At 39.9% G+C, this 19,063-nt stretch overlaps 1 protein-coding gene across 4 annotated transcripts in view; it reads right to left on the reverse strand.

Annotated features, from left to right (window-relative positions):
- The window catches only part of ENOX1 (ecto-NOX disulfide-thiol exchanger 1), a 511,292-nt gene that overhangs the window by 354,119 nt on the left and 138,110 nt on the right, over nucleotides 1-19,063 (reverse strand). For 3 of the 4 annotated variants that reach the window (XM_031466044.2, XM_064493135.1, XM_031466045.2), the window contains one exon: nucleotides 2,981-3,021. The exons of the other annotated variant lie outside the window; for it this stretch is intronic. The gene's annotated coding sequence lies outside the window, so the exon portion shown is untranslated. The remainder of the gene's footprint in view (nucleotides 1-2,980; nucleotides 3,022-19,063) is intronic. 4 annotated transcript variants of the gene reach the window in all.

Consider the following 19,063-nt stretch of genomic DNA (forward strand, 5'->3'; position numbering starts at 1 on the left):
TAGGAAAAAAACCAAAAGGGCTAGGCTATTTGATGTACACTTGTAAACAATAGAACATCAATAAATCTATTCGTATGTGATTTAAGTTAATTCCTCAAAATTAGTTGGGTTGGGTTTTTTATTTCTACACCAGTATGCAAAAGTTATTGGCATAGATTCCTCTATGCTGGAAATGCGATCTTAATGAAATATACCATGGAAAGAAGGAAGAAAGGCAGGAAGGAAGGGATAAAGGAAGGAAGGAAGGAAGGAAATAGATTTTTGCTAAAGACAGCCTATATGATTAAACTAAACCAATGTAAGGCATACTGATAGTTGCCAGATTACTATCCTTCTCTGCAGAGGAAAAGTCCTAAAAATGCTAATGTTCATCACAAATTCTGCTGAAGTCAAATCTGGACCTGATAAAGTCAACAATCCTTCAGCACTCTGAGAATGGATCTCAAGCAGAAGTCTCCAATAATTATTCCTTTGCCGGCTACCCATACAAAACAATTTCAGACATTCTTCAAAGCTCTACTTAATATTCTAGATCACTGAAGTTCTCAAAAGTATTAGTAACTCTCATAATAATTATTCAATAACAATATTTGGCCAGTGTTTCACATATTAACAGGATAAATGCCAACTAATTCCAAGAACTGCTAGTGTAACTGGATTAAAATTTTTGCTAAAAATTATTTTGGAGGAGAGCAGCAGTCCAGGGCCTGATAAAGACTGCTTCCTGGACAGACTTCCTCATCTACTTACCTTCCTGCAGTTGTCTGGACTGAGCGCTTTGCTGACAACAGAGGGATTCTACTGTTTTGCCCCAAATGTATCTTCAGGTCAACACAATTCTAGGGAAAAGGCTAAGGATGGAGGAACAATTCCACAGCCTGATCTATGGATGGGATGAGAAAGAAAACTGGGGGTGGAGTGAGCGGAGATAGAGTCTGAGAGAGAGTGTTAGGAAGGCCCTTCCGGGATGCTGAGACAGCTGCAAATTCTCCGGCTTTGTGCTCTTGGTTACCCTGCCTGTAGTGAACCTCTTAAAATCAACCCTTAAAATAAATTAAATCAAAGAAATGTCTCTTTCCTTTCAGCAGATACACTCTATTAGCTGAAGCAGGCACAAGGCAGCCCAGACTTCAGGGGAGGGGACATAGAGTCTCTTAGGGAAGAAAAAGCAGCCCCTTTCAAAACCTTCAAAGCTCACCTGGCAGGCGAAGGAGATGGGAGGAGCTCAGTCTTCCCCACTTAGCAGGAATCAGAGCAGGAGGGTGGGGACAGCCTCACCCTTGAGGAAACATTTGGATTTGTAATTCTATTGCCCCCTCTCTGCCCTCACCCCAGCACACACAGGCACTCCTTTTCAAACAATTCACCAGTTTTACCCCAGGGGAAGCTCTTGGACTAATTAAAACTCAATTCATAGTGAGGATGCTCAGAAAATCTTAGTTATCTGAACTCCCCCTCCTCCTGTTGTCAAATGTATGACCAGTTTTGCACAGAAGTTGAGCGATGGAGTTTAGAGGCACGCTGCAACTGGAAGTTCAGCGGTTGAATCCATTCAGGTTTTTGGACCATAGTTCGATCCTCATGTCTCCCAGTGCTAGCGGTATCTCTGTGAGCTCAGCCAGTAGATCCGCCCCGACACGAGCGGTTCTCTCTTATGGAGCCCCATCAACACCAACCCACTTTGTTCTTGGGTGGGTGAGAGTGTGTGGAAGTGCAAAGAGAGAGGGGAGAAGAAATTTCCAAGATGTACAGATAATCTGCTCCTTAAAATACTTCTCCTCCCTTTGCAACTTGGAATGTAGTACCCAGGAATGTGGTACAATCTTTGGAATAGACGATTTCAACTGTCAACAAGCACGAACGGCCGTGATAAAACCAGCAACTGACTTGGGTCGAGTACATCTTTCCATGTGCACTGTTACCAGTGGCTGCCCTGCAACAGTGTGAATAAAGATTCGTCTGTACACAGACAGACAGACAGACAGACAGACAGACAGACAGACACACACACACACACACATTATTCCTCGAAATGGCATCTTCATATAAGGAGAGTTCTATTTGTATAAAACAGTATGTTTGAAATTACAGGCAATGCGGCAACAATTCCTGAATTACTCTTTTGTTTGTTCAGCACTTGAGTTCAAAAGGCTAATTAGTATTTTGTTTAAGTGGTAGGAAGAGGAGGCCGAGGCTGACACGGGACCCACGGCATCTGATCTTTGGCCAGCAGAGCAAGTGGTTAGGATGTGAGGCACGGAGCTGCCTCCAGTTAGTATCTCACTGAGTTTTCACCACGACGCTGGGAAGTAGGTGTTATTATCTCCATTTTACAAAACGAAGAAACAAAGGTTGAGAGAATTTACGTAACTTCCCATGGTGCCACAGCTAACTATTAGTAAGAGCCCACATTCAAACCCAGGCCTAACTCTAAACCCTACACTCGAGGCTACAGCTTTGTTTGCTGGGAGGTGGTGCCCATGGTGGCCATGGAGGTGCCCGGCTCCAGTCTCCCGTCCAGAGAACCTGCTGCAGGGAGCCTGGCTGACAGGCAGTCGCTGGACCTTTGCATCCACCATGGCTCTCTTCCAAGACCACGGTTCCCTGGAGCTTCCCTCTGCCCATCCGAACGTGGTGAGGTGCCAGAATTGGCCCATTCCCACCAAACCTGGGATTCCTCTAATGTGGTGCCATCCAATCCGGTAGCCACTAGCAGCATGTGAGTACCGAACACCTCAAACGTGGGCAGTGTGACTAAAGAGATGAATGTTTAATTTTATTCCATTTTAACTGATTTAAATCTAAGTAGCCCCCAGTGGCTATCAGCTACCATACCTGACAGCACAGACACAGAACATTTCTGCCACTGCAGAAAGTTCTATTAAACTGCATTGCCCCAAAAGGACAACTTCTGCTTAAAAGACATCATCAGGTTGAAATCTGCACAGATCCAAAGGGGAGGTAAAAAAAAAAGACTTACCTTACAGGCACTTCCCTTTGAGAGACCCGTCTCAGAAGAACCTGCAGACACAAGGAAGATTGTCAGAGGTGAAGGGAGGCGGGTGGACAGTAGGAAGCGGGCGTGGATCTCAGGCGACTCAGAGACACCCTGCCTCTCTGGGGCTGGTCCCACAGCTGGGCAAAGAAATGGCATCTTAGGAAGGTGGGAGCGGCATAGCTGGTCAGATGGGGCTTGGCGGGCAGGACTTTCTGTGGTTATTGAGAGGGAAGGGGAACTAGGAACCAAACCTAGAATAGAGTTTTATGGAGCAATGCCAGGTAGAAGAGTTGTTTTCATTTTTTTCCATCAGTTTCTCCTATACTGTAATTCCTCCTTGATTATGTGACCCTGATCTCCTTATCAAAAACCTTATTGTCCCTCATGTTCCTCCACCCTCCAGTCACCAGAAAAAATATACCTGCAATAAATATTAGACTTTTACATTTATGTATTAGACTTTAACATTCACTAGTCTTTATGCAGATTAACTGAACATTTAAAACTTTTCTCAAGAAGAGTGAACCATTCTTTTAACATGCATTAGGACCCTCAGTTAACATTCTTTCATTGGGTCATAGGGTCAGTGGCAAAAAGATTATACTTTTTACCTTCATCAGAGGTATTTTTACAGGACATATTGGCTAACAGCTTTTGATATAAAATAAAACTTGTGAAAATCAAATACACTTATAAAATATGTATATACAATTTCACTTACTGAAAAGCTATAATTGAGGCAAAGGTCTAAAACAATCAATTTTAAGAGCTACTTGCAAATTCATAACTGTTCTTTTCTTTAGCAATCATTAGCCTGAATTGGTACCCAAGCCAGAATATGAGAAAACAGAAGATTCATATCGACAGGTTTAAATTCCATAGTCTCAATTCCCAGATATGCTCTTATTAATTGGTTTTGTGAGTTTCTCTTCAAAATGTGTGGAATTAGTACATTCATCTAAAAAGGCAACTGAGTATTCACGTACAGCTGAAAAATAACAAACTTCAGAAACACAGATGTTCAACCAAATTCTCACTTGCTTACTCCCAGCTAAATTCATCTCTGAGCTTTAAAAAGATTTCTGAAACTGTCAAGGACAAAAACATAAGTAAATAAATGGCATTATACATTATACATCAGCCCACATCTGGCTCTGTCACCACTTAGGGCATGTTATTATAGACATTCAACATCTGGGCGGGGGGAAAGGACCTACTTGGGAGCTTTCCGCTACCATGACAACCGAATGTACATTTCTCACACAGTTCGGTCTCTGCGCATTTATTTTTAACACCACTGCAAGTCCTTTCATTTTCATTTTAAAAGCCCAGAGTAGGTACTGTTTTGAAACAACAATCATCGTGGTAAATAATACCTATGTGGAGGAAGTCAGTTGGTAGGGCAGGTTTCTCTTGCTTCTGTCCTACTTTATTACTATGGAGAGGACAAATGCTTTTTAGTCGGAGTGATGCAGTTAGAATAGTTTGCACCTTATGGCTTTTAGACGTGGAAGTCCTCTATTTCTGAGTTACTCAAGAGATGGCTCTTAGTGGAAAAGTCCTAATGAAAATGGTTAAAATTAGTCGCCGTTATTTTTACCATGAAGAAGCCTCCCTTCTGAATGTCCAAATTTTTATCAAGATTCTAAATGACACCAAATATGGACAATAATAAAGGCTGCTTCCATGTACTGATGTTTTCTGTATATTGCATGTGTAATGCGCCTTGCAAACATCATTTTATTTTTATTCTTCAAAATGACCTGTAAAGTTGGTATTACTGTCATCTCACAGTTGCGGACACTAAACTATGGAGAAAGGTACAATGACATTCACTGTGGAAGGACTGACTGAATGCCGACGATGTGCTAGGAACCAGGACTACAGTGGTACAAGGCATTATAGCATGTCCCTACTTGCGTGGAACCAATGATGTGTGGGGCAACAGGAAACAAACAGCCAGTGAGGGACTGAGGCAGAAGTCTGGCTTGGGTGTCCAAGATGGCAGAGTACGGAGCCCTAAACTCACTACTTCCCATGACGCACTAATATCATAACTATTTACAAAGAAACTGTGTGTGAGAATGACCTGAAGGCTAGCAGAAAGGATTTTCCACAACTAAAGATGTAAAGAGAGAACCACGATGAGATGGGTAAGAGGGATGGAGACGTGGTATAGTCAGAACCCACACCCCCAGATAATTACAATTGTAGAGGTTCTCTGCAAGGATGGAGTAGTCCGAGCCCCACACTGGACTCACCATCCAGAAGGTCCTCTATCAGGAAGACAAGCCCCCAGAACATCAGGCTTGAAGGCCAGCAGGGTTTGCATTTGAGAAAGGCGGAGGGCTACAGGAGGCAGAGACTCGGCTCTTTAGGACACGCACAAATCTCACCCTCTCCGAGCCCAGCACAGATGCACTCATGGGAAAGAAGCCTGATTCAGACCCACCTGCTCACCTTGGAGAGCCTCCTGGAGAGGCAGGACGCAACCGGGACTCCACCAGGGAACAAAGACGCCGGCAGAAGCCCTTTTTAGGAGCTTGCTCAACCACGAGGACTCTGGTGATGGCAGGCACCATTTTGGAGTCCCCCCCTCCAGCCTATCAGTGCTGGGGGCTTACCTGCCCACCGGTGGGTAAGCTATCAGCTCCAGGCATGCCTGGGGCCATGCAGCCAGCCATGCTGGAACCTGGCCTGGTGCACTAGTGGGCTGGCAGCCACTGCATGAGGCAGGGCCTGGCAGTCAACCGGGCCAGCAGTCAGCCCTGCACACCAGCTCACCCAAAGCAGCCTGCCCCGCCGCAAGACAAGGGCCCACAGAACCCACATAAAAAGCACCCCTAGAGCGTTCATCTCTGGTGACCAGAGGGGATGGTGCTGCTGGGCCCCAAAGGAAGTCTCCTACCTGAGGCTGCTTCTCTCACTCTGTGCACAGAAAGAAGCTCAAAATGGATTAAACACTTAAATGTAAGACCCGAAGCCATAAAACTGCTGGAAGAAAACACACGCAGTATGCTTTCTGGCATCAGTCTTAGCAATCATTTCTGGGCTCTGTCTCCTCGGGGAAGGGAATCAGAAGCCCAAAGAAGCAAACGGGACGACGTCAAACAGGAAGTTTCTGCACAGTGAACAAAATGAAAAGGCAGACTACTGAATGGGAGACGATATTTGCAAATGATGTAACTGATAAGGCGTTAATATCCAAAATGTGCAAAGAATCATATAGCTCAACATAAACAAACAACTGGATTAAAAAGTAGTCAGAGGACCTGAGCAGACATGTTTTCCCAAAGAAGACATGCAGATGGCCAACACACGAGGAGATGCTGAACATCCCAAATCATCAGGGAAACGCAGATCTAAACCACAGTGAGGTACCATCTCACACCTGACAAAAGGGGTATTACAAAAAGACGGCATACAAGGAGTCATGGAGAGGACGTGGAGAAAAGAGAACCTTTGTGCACTGTTGGTTCGAACATAAATTGGTGCAGGCACTATGGAAACCAGTACGGAGGGTCCTCAAAAACCCAGATTGTTGGTCGGTTATTCACATCTCTCCCCAACTCTCATTCACATGGGCAGCCTGAAATCAGCCATGCTTGGCAAATGCTAAGAAAAATCAGGCCTTTTTTCTCCCTACGGGACAAATTACTAGCATAGCACTTCCCTCCAAAAAGTGCATCACCCTCCCCCACAAGAAAATATACTTCATGAAGGCAGTCTTCGTCTGTTTCGATCAACGCTTTCTCCACAAGAGCTATAGTGCATGGCGCGCTGTAGGAATCAAGTATTTATTGAATGAATTAATATTCTGTCGTATTTCCTTTCCTCAACCAGACTGAAAGAGTATCCGAACTCCAAACCTCCATTTTCAGAACCTGGATAAGCACACCCTGTGATTCAGAAAGCCTGGCCCTTTCCCCAGCCTACTTCATCTGCTCCTAAAGGGGTCCGCTCTCCGTCCGCATGGGTCATGAGCAGAAGCTACAGGTCTTGCCAGTGATCCTCAGTCTCTGGAAATATCTCCAACCGACAAAAGGGCAAACAGTATACTGCAAAAAGCACGACGCGGCTGGTTTTCATCTTTATTGTAACTTGTTAAGACAAACATTAAACTACATACAGGTGGTATGGTGGGCTCTGTACTAAATCACGGGGAAAGGTTTGAGCTCCTTTAAAATATACTATTTAGAATGTGAAACCACTTTTTTTTTTTTTTTTTTTTAAATTCAAGGAGCAATTGAACAGAAGCGCTGAAGGCAACACCAAGCTGACAAGGACCCATAGAGTTAAACAGTATTCCTTCGCTCACTCTAAAGATCGCTCTGTGGTAAGTGGCATGTTTCCTTCAGGGAGAGACGCTGACCCACTTAAAAGTGTTAATAGGATCTTAACTAGATTTTAGTGGAAATAGTTGAGTGTTAGTGAGTTGCTGAATACCGTGGAGGCAGTCAGGATTCGGTTGGGAAGGTGGCAGAGTCTCTGAGGACAAGATAATAGACTCGAAGTACTGGATTAATTGGGCCAAGAGCATATGGTTGTATTTATTGTGTGGGGAGGTTCGTTCTTCATAAACAACACTTTCTAATTTTCCTTACCTAGGAGTTACCAATATACCCCCAAATCACTCATATATAACTGCATAGCTTATTAGTAAAATGTTCCTTATGATTTTCCTTATTTTCAACCATTATCAGTGGTAGGGAGTTAATACATCCCTGACAGAAATGTTACCAAAAGGCTGGTCTGGTCGCAGAGGAAGCCTGGTCTAATGCGTGTTGAGTGCTTTCGACACCTCACCCCAACCCATCAGACACATTATTTCATATGATCTACCAATAATTCTGCAGGGCAGATTACATCCTCATGTTAAAATTATGAAAACTGAAGCCCAAGGAGGCGACAGCTCCCCAGTCAGGGCAAATATGGTCACTGAAACCCCAGACCACAGGCTCAAGAACCTAGTCTTTCCACCATACGATGCTGATTCTACTGGAATACAATTCCGTCTCTTCAGGGATGAGCTGGGCCTGGGTAGATATGAGCATGCCCCAGCCAAGCCGCAGGCAGACCACGTCTTATGGAAGCTCTACAGGCCTGATCTCTGAGTTTCATCTGGCTAAGCCCCACCTCGAGCTTAGGGTGAAGGCTAGCAGCACCCACGTCACAGAGCTGAGACTCAACCGGGGAAAGGCAGGCTCAGGGGTGCTCTGGCCGGCACGCAGGACGCACAGTGGGAGAGGGTAGACCCCTTCACGTGACACCAGCTGTTCAACACCTTCCTCTGTGAGGTGTTCCTGAAAAAGCTCTTAGAAACATACCCCTGCATGATGAAAGACACTTCAGTAAACGAACCCTTCATACAAGAAAACATCATCTTATTCTGAGGGCGGAGAATGGACAGGAGTAGAGGAAGGGCGATGCATTATTTCTGGTTGAGTCTCCTGATGATAAAAACAGTGGATTTTAAACAACATATTTTTTTTCCCCAGAAACTTAAATTATTTCTATTCTGCTCAGTGTCACAAATATTTTTATCTCCTATGCAAGAAACATTGTGCTACATGTCAAAAGCTATAAAGATGAGTAAGAGATGATTTCTTCCCTTGAGGAATCATTGATCTAATGAAAAGATGGAAATCTTTCTGGAACAGATTTCACACGTTCCTCTGTCCTTAGGAATAATATTATATGAGTTTTCCTTGGTGACTTAGGGCGCCGTCAGGTATAGCGGCTGCTGTCCTGGGCCACGACAGTGTGCACAGCTGTAGTTAGAAATGAGTGTGACTTGGGAGCAGAGGGCTCCTGATCGCAGGAGTTAACCAAGAACTTGCCATCCGCCTTCTTGAACTGAATGGATGGATGGATGGACAGACAGATATAAATATCCTGTTACTTTCTGGTCTTTTCCTCTTCTCATTCTATGTATGAACTAAAGACCTGCCATCTGATAAATAATGCTTTCAACAAGCACAGAACTGCCTTCAGTCTTCCCTGAGGCACAGGCAAGGAGGGCTGAAGCCTTCTGCTGAGGACTCTGCCGAGTCTCTAAAGCTGCCCTAAAGGTTACTTCTTGCTGGGCCTTTCTCTGACAGGTCAGCCACCCACCTCCCTCTCACCACTTGAATTTCCACACCGCTGGCAGCGTCCCTTCAAATCCCTGCCAATTGGGATTGGTACCCACCCAATCCACCACCCTCTCCACCCTCTGAGGTTCTCGAATTACACTGCACGGAAGATGACTCGCGCAGGGCAGCCGGAGAGCAGGCGCTCAGTACAGGCCAGTTTCGGATCTGACACTTGTCCCAGTCTCTGCGTCTCTCACAAGATCGGCCTGATACCTACAGATGCTGCTCCTCTTTGTGGTCAGCAAACCCACCAATCACAGTCCATCACTTCTTATTTGTGCCTGTTTGTGAAGAGTTTTCTTTTTTCCCTTTGACCCCTGCACGCGATGCTCATTATGCCGGCACCGACTCACTTGTAACGGTGCAGTCTGACAGCTTAGAAGTGCCTTATTATTTTCACAAATTTTCTCCACCCAGTGGATCTATTTTAATAAGAAAGTCACTTTTGCTTTATTTATATTTTTATAAACAGTTTATACCCTGGTTATAAAGAATAATCCAGGGTCTGAGTTGTGTTACTGTGGATATGCAATTCGACATTTCTGGAAGCGGCATCACCGCCATTCTGACGCTGCTTCCTCTCATCTAATGATGACAAACCTACAGACGATGAAAGTCTAAAGTTTGCATGTAAAAGGCAAAGCAATTATAAAGTACAGCTCATGCAGCATCTGATTATTTCTCCCCGTATAACTTCACAACCTGCAATTGAACAAAAAATGTTCTTTTCTTATTTGTAACATAAACCATGTCACAGAATCCCATTATTTTAATCTCCTTGCAGGCTCTCATTAAACCTAACGTGTATATTATAATTGCACTGAAAACTGATAACTGTTGCATTACGAGGGCATAAGAATTAACGTAAGGTGCATCAGCACAAGTATTAAAGAAACTGCTACAAACATAAGAAAAGCAGGACTCCACTACTCTCTTAGGGACTTCATTTACGTAAAAAAAATTTCCCATCTCCTGTTCATACAGACAAGTATCAGATAAATTATAGTCTCGGAATAAACTTATCTTTATTAATAGGGTTTTTTTCCAGTAAATAACTTCCTGTGATCCCCCTAGTTTTGAAATTATGCACCACTCATGAGTATATGAAAATCCCAGCATTGCACGCTGACTCGTTTCAAATTTACGTGGCAGAGTTCCAAACGCTGGGGAGCTGCGAAGTGCCCATCCTTGCACAATATCAACCATCTGCCCTGGCCATCAGGACAGAGTTCAGATATTTCTCCAGTGTGATATTATAAATTCAAAGTGCTCTTGGCATTTATGTATTGTTTTTTTTTGTGAAATTTTGCAGGTGATAAATGGATTCTAGCTTTTCCAAACTCAGACGCATCAAAGCACGTGCATGTGAGTACTTTTCTTGTGCTGTGTATTCGACTGTGTGTATTTGTACTTGCTCACTCACCTCTCTCTCTCACACACACACACACACACACACACACACACACACACACACACACACACGGTCTGCCAGACAGAGCAAGCACCTTTCTGTGAGTGCACCACAAAACGCTAAAGGTTTGGTACCCATTCAAATGGATATTTCTGAAGTATTTACTCAACATTTATTAAGCAGAATTGAAGGAAATTCGTTTTCTACTAAGAAAAGTTTGTATCTCTTGATGGTCAGTTAACGGGGCTCGTTCATGTCCTGAATGAACACATCACTTACACTTGCGTCAGCCTTTCATTTCACAATTTTGTTTGGTCTCATTACTGCCTAGAATTAGTCACTCACACTCACCAGGGCAGCAGTAACCCACACATACGTTGTTACAAAGTGACAAAGTGGGTTGCAAAGTTCTTTTGTTTGTTTACATTCCTGTTGTCGAAACATTTTCCACTTTTCTGTGGTCCTTTTTTCAGATCTATCTTCTTTTATGATTTACCAAACCAAGCAAAATCTTGGAAAGCACACTAACTTTAAAATTTAGATATTAAAAAAATGAACAGCATGGTAACTATATGTATTTGAAATTATATTTCAATACATATTTGATGTAATGTACATTTGGTGTTACATTTGAAAGCAGCTAAGAAAATAAATCTTAAAAGTTTTCATCAGAAGAAAGAAAAACTATACTATGTGTAGTGATGGACATTAACTAGGCTTACAGTGGTGATCACCTCACAATATATACATATATCAAGTCATTATGCTGTACACCTGAAACTAATATGTTATATGTCAATTATAGCTCAATAAAAGAAAATAAATTTTAAAAATAAATCACTCATTTTCTAAAAAACAGACCTACATAAACTACTACTCAGTATTAGAATTTCAACTGTGAATTGCCAAATTCAGGTAATTCTAAACTAGTATGATGGTGAGGCTTGCCGTAACATTGTGCAAAATATTCAAAAGAGATAGTTCAGCGATGTCAATAATTTTTCATCACTGTTATAAAAGTACTCAACAGAGATAGTTCAGCAGGGGCAACAATTCTTTTTGCTATCTTTCCCCCACCCCCATGAGGGGGTTGAAATAGATCTTGTCTTTCCAATGGCCTAAACATTACACGAGGAAACGGAAGTTAACAGATGCCATGTTTCTGGTTCATATCAGTGATATTCCCTTAGTATACACTGGGGCCCGGGGAAGCGGCCTTTCCTTCAACCAGCTCTGCTCACCCAGACACGCACATGTATCCATGGATCCATCTGTTAGGCATCAAGAATTACAGTACTTGGAAGGCTAATCCTTCAGTCTAAACGTTTAAATGTTAAATGCTAAATTACGCTGCAGGATCTGAAGCATGGAACTTGCAAACATGACTCAGTCACACATCTGGTTCAGCCCTGTCCAGATGTCGGAATGCATCAGTCATTTCAGATTAACTTATAATGAGAGAAATCAAGGCACGACCCGTGTAGTCTCAAAGGTCCACTTAGATGGTGATGAAGACCTGTGATGCTCCCTGAAGTATGGCTGACTCTCCAATGTTATTAGGAATATACATTTCTGACATTTTAAATATCTGAAGTCAGTGATTTTAGCCACTTGGGAAAAACAATGTTGCGGCATGCAATTGAGGTTATTTCAACAGAGCCAGTTCAATCTTAGATCATCATTTCTAGTGCATTCTAGCAAAGCTTCTTTCATAAAGTCACTCCTCACAGTAGTGCCAGGCTCCAGAGAATGTGACTTAACAACAAATTACTCGTACAGTTTGCCAAACAAGTCAACCTCTTAGCAGTTGGGAGCTTTGCCCAGGAGCCTGGGCTTGCCCCTGGCATGGTCCCTTGCTCTGCATCAGTTCCAGCAATGCCACACTGCCTTCCAGTTTGCTAATGCACTGGCCTCATAAACACAGATTCCCCAAGTGCTCTCCAAGATGCTAATGTCACCTTCAGGGTGGACACCCTCTTTTCCTTTTTACCAGCTCTGCATTTTTTTTTTCAGTCATTCATACCCAGTCACTGTCTGTAGTCATCCTCACAAATGAATGTTAATACTGTACCATAAAGAATTTCTGGTAATTTGTTTTGTGGAGAGAGTTGAAAGCGGGTGATCATAAGAAAGCAAAGCCAAAAGGAAAATCATTTCAACTGTTCTGAAAGCTGACCTCTGTGAAGCAGTCAAAGAGAGCAGATTCATGTCCCAGGAAGGCTCATTTTGAATAAGAGCGTGTTCATTACAGTTAGGAAGGGCAGACTGAGCAGACCTTACACTGACTGGCCCAGTTAACAGTAGCAGAAAATGTTGGGAATGAAAACACAGAGATATCCTGAATGGATTTCACTCATGTTCTTGTAAGTCAGAGTTTGGGAGCATCATATTTGATGACTAAGAAAGATCTGGAAGGGAACTGGATTATCATTGGCAAATAATTATAAATGGGTAAGAATGACATCTTTGTTGGTGCTCCATCTGTCCTCAGCTATAAAGGGTATTTTTTTTTTTGAGGTTAATTTTTGCTTTTATTTGCTAGTGTAACTTAACTACAGTGAGTTGTTTTTTGTTTGTTTGTTTGTTTGTTCTGTTCTGTTCTGTTCTGTTTTTGCTAAACGCTTAGGAATAGAATTACGGGTATTTTCCAAAAAAGTAAAAGTAAAGCAGACTTTAGGACTCCCAGAACGTTTTTACCCAAGAATTCCTGTAAAGTGATTTGAAAATTAATGTTTTTTCCTCCAGGGGAACTTGTATTAAAAAATGAATCTGATGACCATTTAATTATTATAAATTCTCCTCAGTATTTTTCTCAAGCCTTTTATAATATGACTCTCAAAATAAATCAGTGGCATTACAATCTGTGCCTCCCATTACAGCCCAGGACTTTGTTCTGTAAATGCAATACAATAGATTTCATTTCCCATCACCTTTCACTATCTTTTATGACCTCATCAGTATCGTCAACAAAGGCTATTTAATGTGTAGCCACAAAGAAATACTAAGCTTACATTTTGTAATAAATATTTCTGGGCGATAAAAACTGTACTTAAATATTTCTGAGTGATAATAAAAATCTACACTAGTTGATAACAATAAAATATTTATCTTAATGATTTTATTGTTTGCTCAACCATCTCTAAAAGTTCATGATACTACTACAGTCAAAAACTGTTTCTCACAGGAGGTGAGGAGTGGAAGAACGCTCCTGCCACAAAAAAAATTGAAAAAAAAATTTTTAAAAACTGGTTCTCACAGTTCATCATATTTATTATAGTCAAAAATAGATTCTCAGAGTCCATTATAAATATACGTTGAAAAATGGATCAGCCTGCTAATGTGTGCAAGGTTCCTTTTTGGGATAATGAAAATGTTCTAAAATTAAATTACGATAATGGTTACACAACTCTATACATATACTTAGAAACCTTGGATTATATACTTTAAATGGGTGACCTCTATGGTTTGCAAATTACATCTCACTAAAGCTACTTTTAAATGAATAAATTATTGAAACTAATATTTTTAAAAGATCAACAAAACTGAAAAACCTTTAGCTAGACTAAGAAAAAAAGAGCCAAAAAAAATTAGAAATGAAAGAGGATACTTTTGTACAAAAATAATGAGTAACAAATGATTTAATACTATGAAAGCTTTCTTAAATTTTTAATCTATCAAAAATCATCAAAGATTAATAAAAGAAAGAGGAGACATTATAACTGATGCCATAGAAATAAAAAGAATTATGAGATTACTATGAATAATTATATGCCAACAAAATGAATAATCCAGAAAAACTGGATAAACACATCTATTATGAGTAAAGAGTTTGAATCAGTAACCAAACATATCCCAGGATCAGACGGCTTCACTGGTGAATTCTACCAAACATTTAAAGAAGAATTAATGGCAATTCTTCTTAAAATCTTCCAGAAAAATTGAAGGGGAGGAAAACACTTCCAAACCCATTTGATGAGTCCAACACTACCCCGCTAACAAAGCTGAATAAAGATAATGCAAGAAAAGAAAACTACAGGCCAGTATCACTGATGAATACAAATGTAAACATCGTCAACAAAATACTAGGAAACTGAATTCAACAGCACATTGAAAGAATCATGTACCATGATCAAGTGGGATTTATCCCTGGAATGCAAGGACGGCTCAACATTCAAAAATCAGTCAATATGATACACCATGTCAAAAGAATGAAGGAGAAAAATCACATGATCATCTCAACAGGTGCAAAAAAGCATTTGACAAAATTCAACATCCATTTATGATTTTAAAAGGAATGATCTATTCTGTCTAAGTTCTCAACTTCATGTGGGTAAAACTGTTCACAGTATCAAACAGTTGTTGAAATCTTCATCTATAACTGTGGATCTGCATATTTCTCCCTTCAGCATTATCAGTCTGACTTCACATATTTTGTAGCTCTGTTGTTTGCTGCATTCACATTTAGTATAGCTGTATCTTCATGGTAGACTGATGCTTTTACCATTATATAAAGTTCACCTTTCTCTGGTGATTTTCTTTATTTACATTATCTGATGTTAATACAACCTTGAATTCATTTGATTGATGTTGACATGATACATACTTTCTGTTCTTTTACTTTCAGTGGGCCTATATTCCTATATTTGAAGTGAGTTCCTTGTAGACAGCATATAGTTCTTGTTTTTTTTAACATATCTTTTTTTAATTTTCGGGAGGAGGTAATTAGGTTTATTTATTTTTTTTATGGAGGTACTGGGGATTGAACCCAGGAACTCACACATGCTAAGCATGCACTCTACTGCTGAGCTATATCCTCCCCCGTAAAGCTTTTTTTGTCTTTTAGTCAACCCTAACAATTTGTCTTTTAGTTGACATTTTTAGGTTATCTACATTAATGTAATTATTGATATGTTATGGCTTAAGTCTGCCAACTTTTTAAAAATTTTGTTTATTCTATTTTTCATTTCTCTATTTTCTTGTTTCAAGTAGGTATGATCAACATTGTAGAATTCTATTTTGATTCATCTGTAGTGTTTTTGAATGTATCCCTCTGTATAATTTTTCAGTGGCTTCTCTAAATATTACATACACACCTAACTTACCACAGCCTGTTGCTGGCATCATTTTACCAGTTCAAGTGCAGTACAGAAAACTTACCTATTTTTATGTCTTTTTACTGTCCCTATTTAAAATAAAATTTAACGAATACTTCCTCTACATTAATTTAGAAGCTACATCCGACGCTGATACAATTTTCCCTTCAATCACTGAACATAATTTAGAAAACTCATGGGATGAAAAACCTAATATATTCACCCATATTTCTTCTTTTCTGAGCGCCCCAAATCCCTTTTTTGTCGTTTCCTTTCAGTTCAGATAAGTTCCTCAAGCTAATTTTCTAGCACAGGTCAGCTGGTGTCTAATTCTCTTAGTTTTCCCTATTTTGAGAATGTTTTGATTTCCCCTTCATTCCTGAAGAATATTTTCACTAGGTTTAGGCCAATGCATTGACAGTTCTTTTGTTTTAGCACTTGAAAGATATTGTAACACTTCCTTCTGGCTTCCATTGTTTCTGTGGGAAATCTATTCTTTTAATTGTTTTGCTCCTGTAGGTAAGGGGTTATTTTCTCTTGCTGCTTTCAAGAAGTTCCTTTAAAAATAGTTTTAACGATTAACTATCATGTGTCTTGGTGTGAATTTGTGTTTATTCTTTTGGGGCCTTGCTCAGCTTCTTCAGTCTTAGGTTTATTTCTCTTGCCAAATCTAGGTAATTTTCAGCCACTATATATATACATAGTTTGCCATTATAATTTCAACTAGTTTTTCAGCATGCTTCTTTCTCCTTTCCGTCTGGCATTTCAATGCTATGAATTTTAAATTTTCGTTATAATCCCACAGGTCCCTGTTGCTCTGTTAATTGGGGTTTTTTTCTCATTCTGGTTTCCTTCTGCTGTTCACGTTGGGTTAATTCTCTCATTTTGCCTTCCAGTTCACTGATTCTATCCTCTACCCCCTCGATTCTGCTGTTCAGCATAGCTGCTGAGGTTTTTATTCTGATTTTTGTATTTTCAATTTTGAAATTTCCATTTGGTCCTTCTTTATATTTTACATTTCCTTGCTGAAACTTCCTGTTCCTTTTCTAGTACTTTTTAGTTTTTCCATTGTTTCAAGAGTATTTGCAGTTGCTTATTGAAGCATTTTTACCATGACTGTTTTAAAATCCTTGTCAGAAGCTGATGAAAGAAACTGAAGATGACATAAACAGATGAAAAGATATATATTCTTACATTGGAAGAATCCATACTGTTATAATGGCCATACTACCCATGGCAATTCAGTGAAATCCCTAACAAATTACCAAAGACATTTTTCACAGAATTGTGACCAAAAAAAGTTAAAATTTGTATGAAAATACAAAAGCCCCTAAATAGCCAAAACAATCTGAACAGAGCTGGAGGAATCAAGCTCCCTGACTTCAGACTACTACAAAGCTAAAGTAATCAAAACAGTACAGCACTGGTAAAAAAACAGACACACAGACCAAAGAAACCAGATAGAAAGCCTAGAAAAAACCCGCACACTTATGGTCAATTAATCTACGACAAAGGAGGCAAGAATATACAATGGATAAAAAACAATCTCTTTAATAAGTATTGGTAAGAAAAACTGGACAGCTACATGTAAAATAATGATATTAGAACATTCTCTAACACTATATACAAAACTAAACTCAAAATGGATTAAAAAACTGAAAGTAAGACCAGATATTCTAAAACTTCTAGCGGAAAACATAGGCAGAATGTTCTTTGACATAAATCACAGAAATATTTGTGTGAATCCATCTCCTAGAGTAATAAAAATAAAAGCAAAAATAAATGGGACCTAAACTTAAAAGATTTTGCACAGCAAAAGAAACCAAAACAGACTATGGAATGGGAGAAGACATTTGTAAAATAATGCAACTGACAAGGGATTAATTTCCAAAATATACAATCAGCTCATACAACTTAATATCAAAAAAAAAAAAAAAAAAGCGCCAAACAACCCAATCAAAAAGCGGGCAGGTGACCTACATAGATATTTCTCCAAAGAAGACCTACAGATGGCCAACAGGCACGTGAAAAGATGTTCAATATCATTAATTATTCATGATATGAAAATAAAAACTACAATGAGGTATCAATCACACTAGTCAGAATAGCCATCATTAAAAAGTCTACAAATAAACTCTGGAGAGGGTGTGGAGAGAAAGGAACCCTCTTACACTATTGGTGGGAATGTAAATTGGTACAGCCACTATGGAAAACACTATGGAAGTTTCTTAAAAAACTAAAAATAGAGCTACCATATGATCTAGCAATCCCACTCCTGGGCATATATCCAGAGAAAACTATAATTTGAAAAGACACATGCACCCCAATGTTAATAGCAGTACTATTTACAATAGCCAGGACATGGAAGCAACCTAAATGATCACCAACAGATGGCTGGATAAAGAAGTTGTAGTATATATATATATACACACACACAATGGAATACTACTCAGTCATAAAAAAGAATGAAATAATGTCATTTGCATTGGATGGATGGACCTAGAGATGATCATTCTAAGTGAAGTAAGTCAAAGACAAGTGTCACATATCACTTATATGTGGGATCTAAAAAAATGAGAGAAATGAACTTATTTACTGAAGAAAAAGACTCACAGACATAGAAAACAAACTTACAGTTACCAAAAGGAGACAGATGAGGGATAATTTAGGAGTTTGGGATTAACAGATACACACTATATATAAAATGGATAGGCAACAAGAATCTACTGTATAGCACAGGAAACCATATTCAATATCTTGTAATAACCTACAATGGGAAAGAATCTGAAAAATTATATATATATATATATATATATATATATATACACACACACACACATATATACACATATATATATGACTGAATCACTTTGCTGTACACTTGAAACTGACACAACATTGTAAATAAACTATACTTCAATTTAAAAAAATAAAATAAAATCCTTGTCAGATAATTCTGTCATCTCAATGTTCGTATCTACTGACTATTTTTTTTTCACACAATCTGAGATCTTCCTTGTCGTTGGTATGAAGAGTGATTTTTCAAATAAAACCTGAACATTTTTGTATTATGCTCTGAGACACTGGGTCTTATTTAAACCTTCCACTTTAATAGGTTTTCCCTGATACTGATCTGACAGGGGTAGGGAGGCTACCATCTCATTACTGCCAAGGGAAGGCAGAAGTCCAGGCTCCCAACCTGGCCTCCACTGACACACAAGTGGAGAACTTTGTCAGACGAGTATCCGTCTTCACTTGTTTAGCCCTCGTACTTGATTATATCACATCTTTATTTTCCAGACTTTTTTGCCTGACAGTCCTTAAGCACTACTTCAACGATAGTGAGGACAGAATATTCCAGGAAGAACAGGACAGCAATAAAATACCATGTAAAACAAGAGTAAAATGAAAACACCCTCCCTCAGTT

Source organism: Camelus dromedarius, chromosome 13, assembly GCF_036321535.1.
Source record: "Camelus dromedarius isolate mCamDro1 chromosome 13, mCamDro1.pat, whole genome shotgun sequence".
Lineage (NCBI taxonomy): Eukaryota > Metazoa > Chordata > Mammalia > Artiodactyla > Camelidae > Camelus > Camelus dromedarius.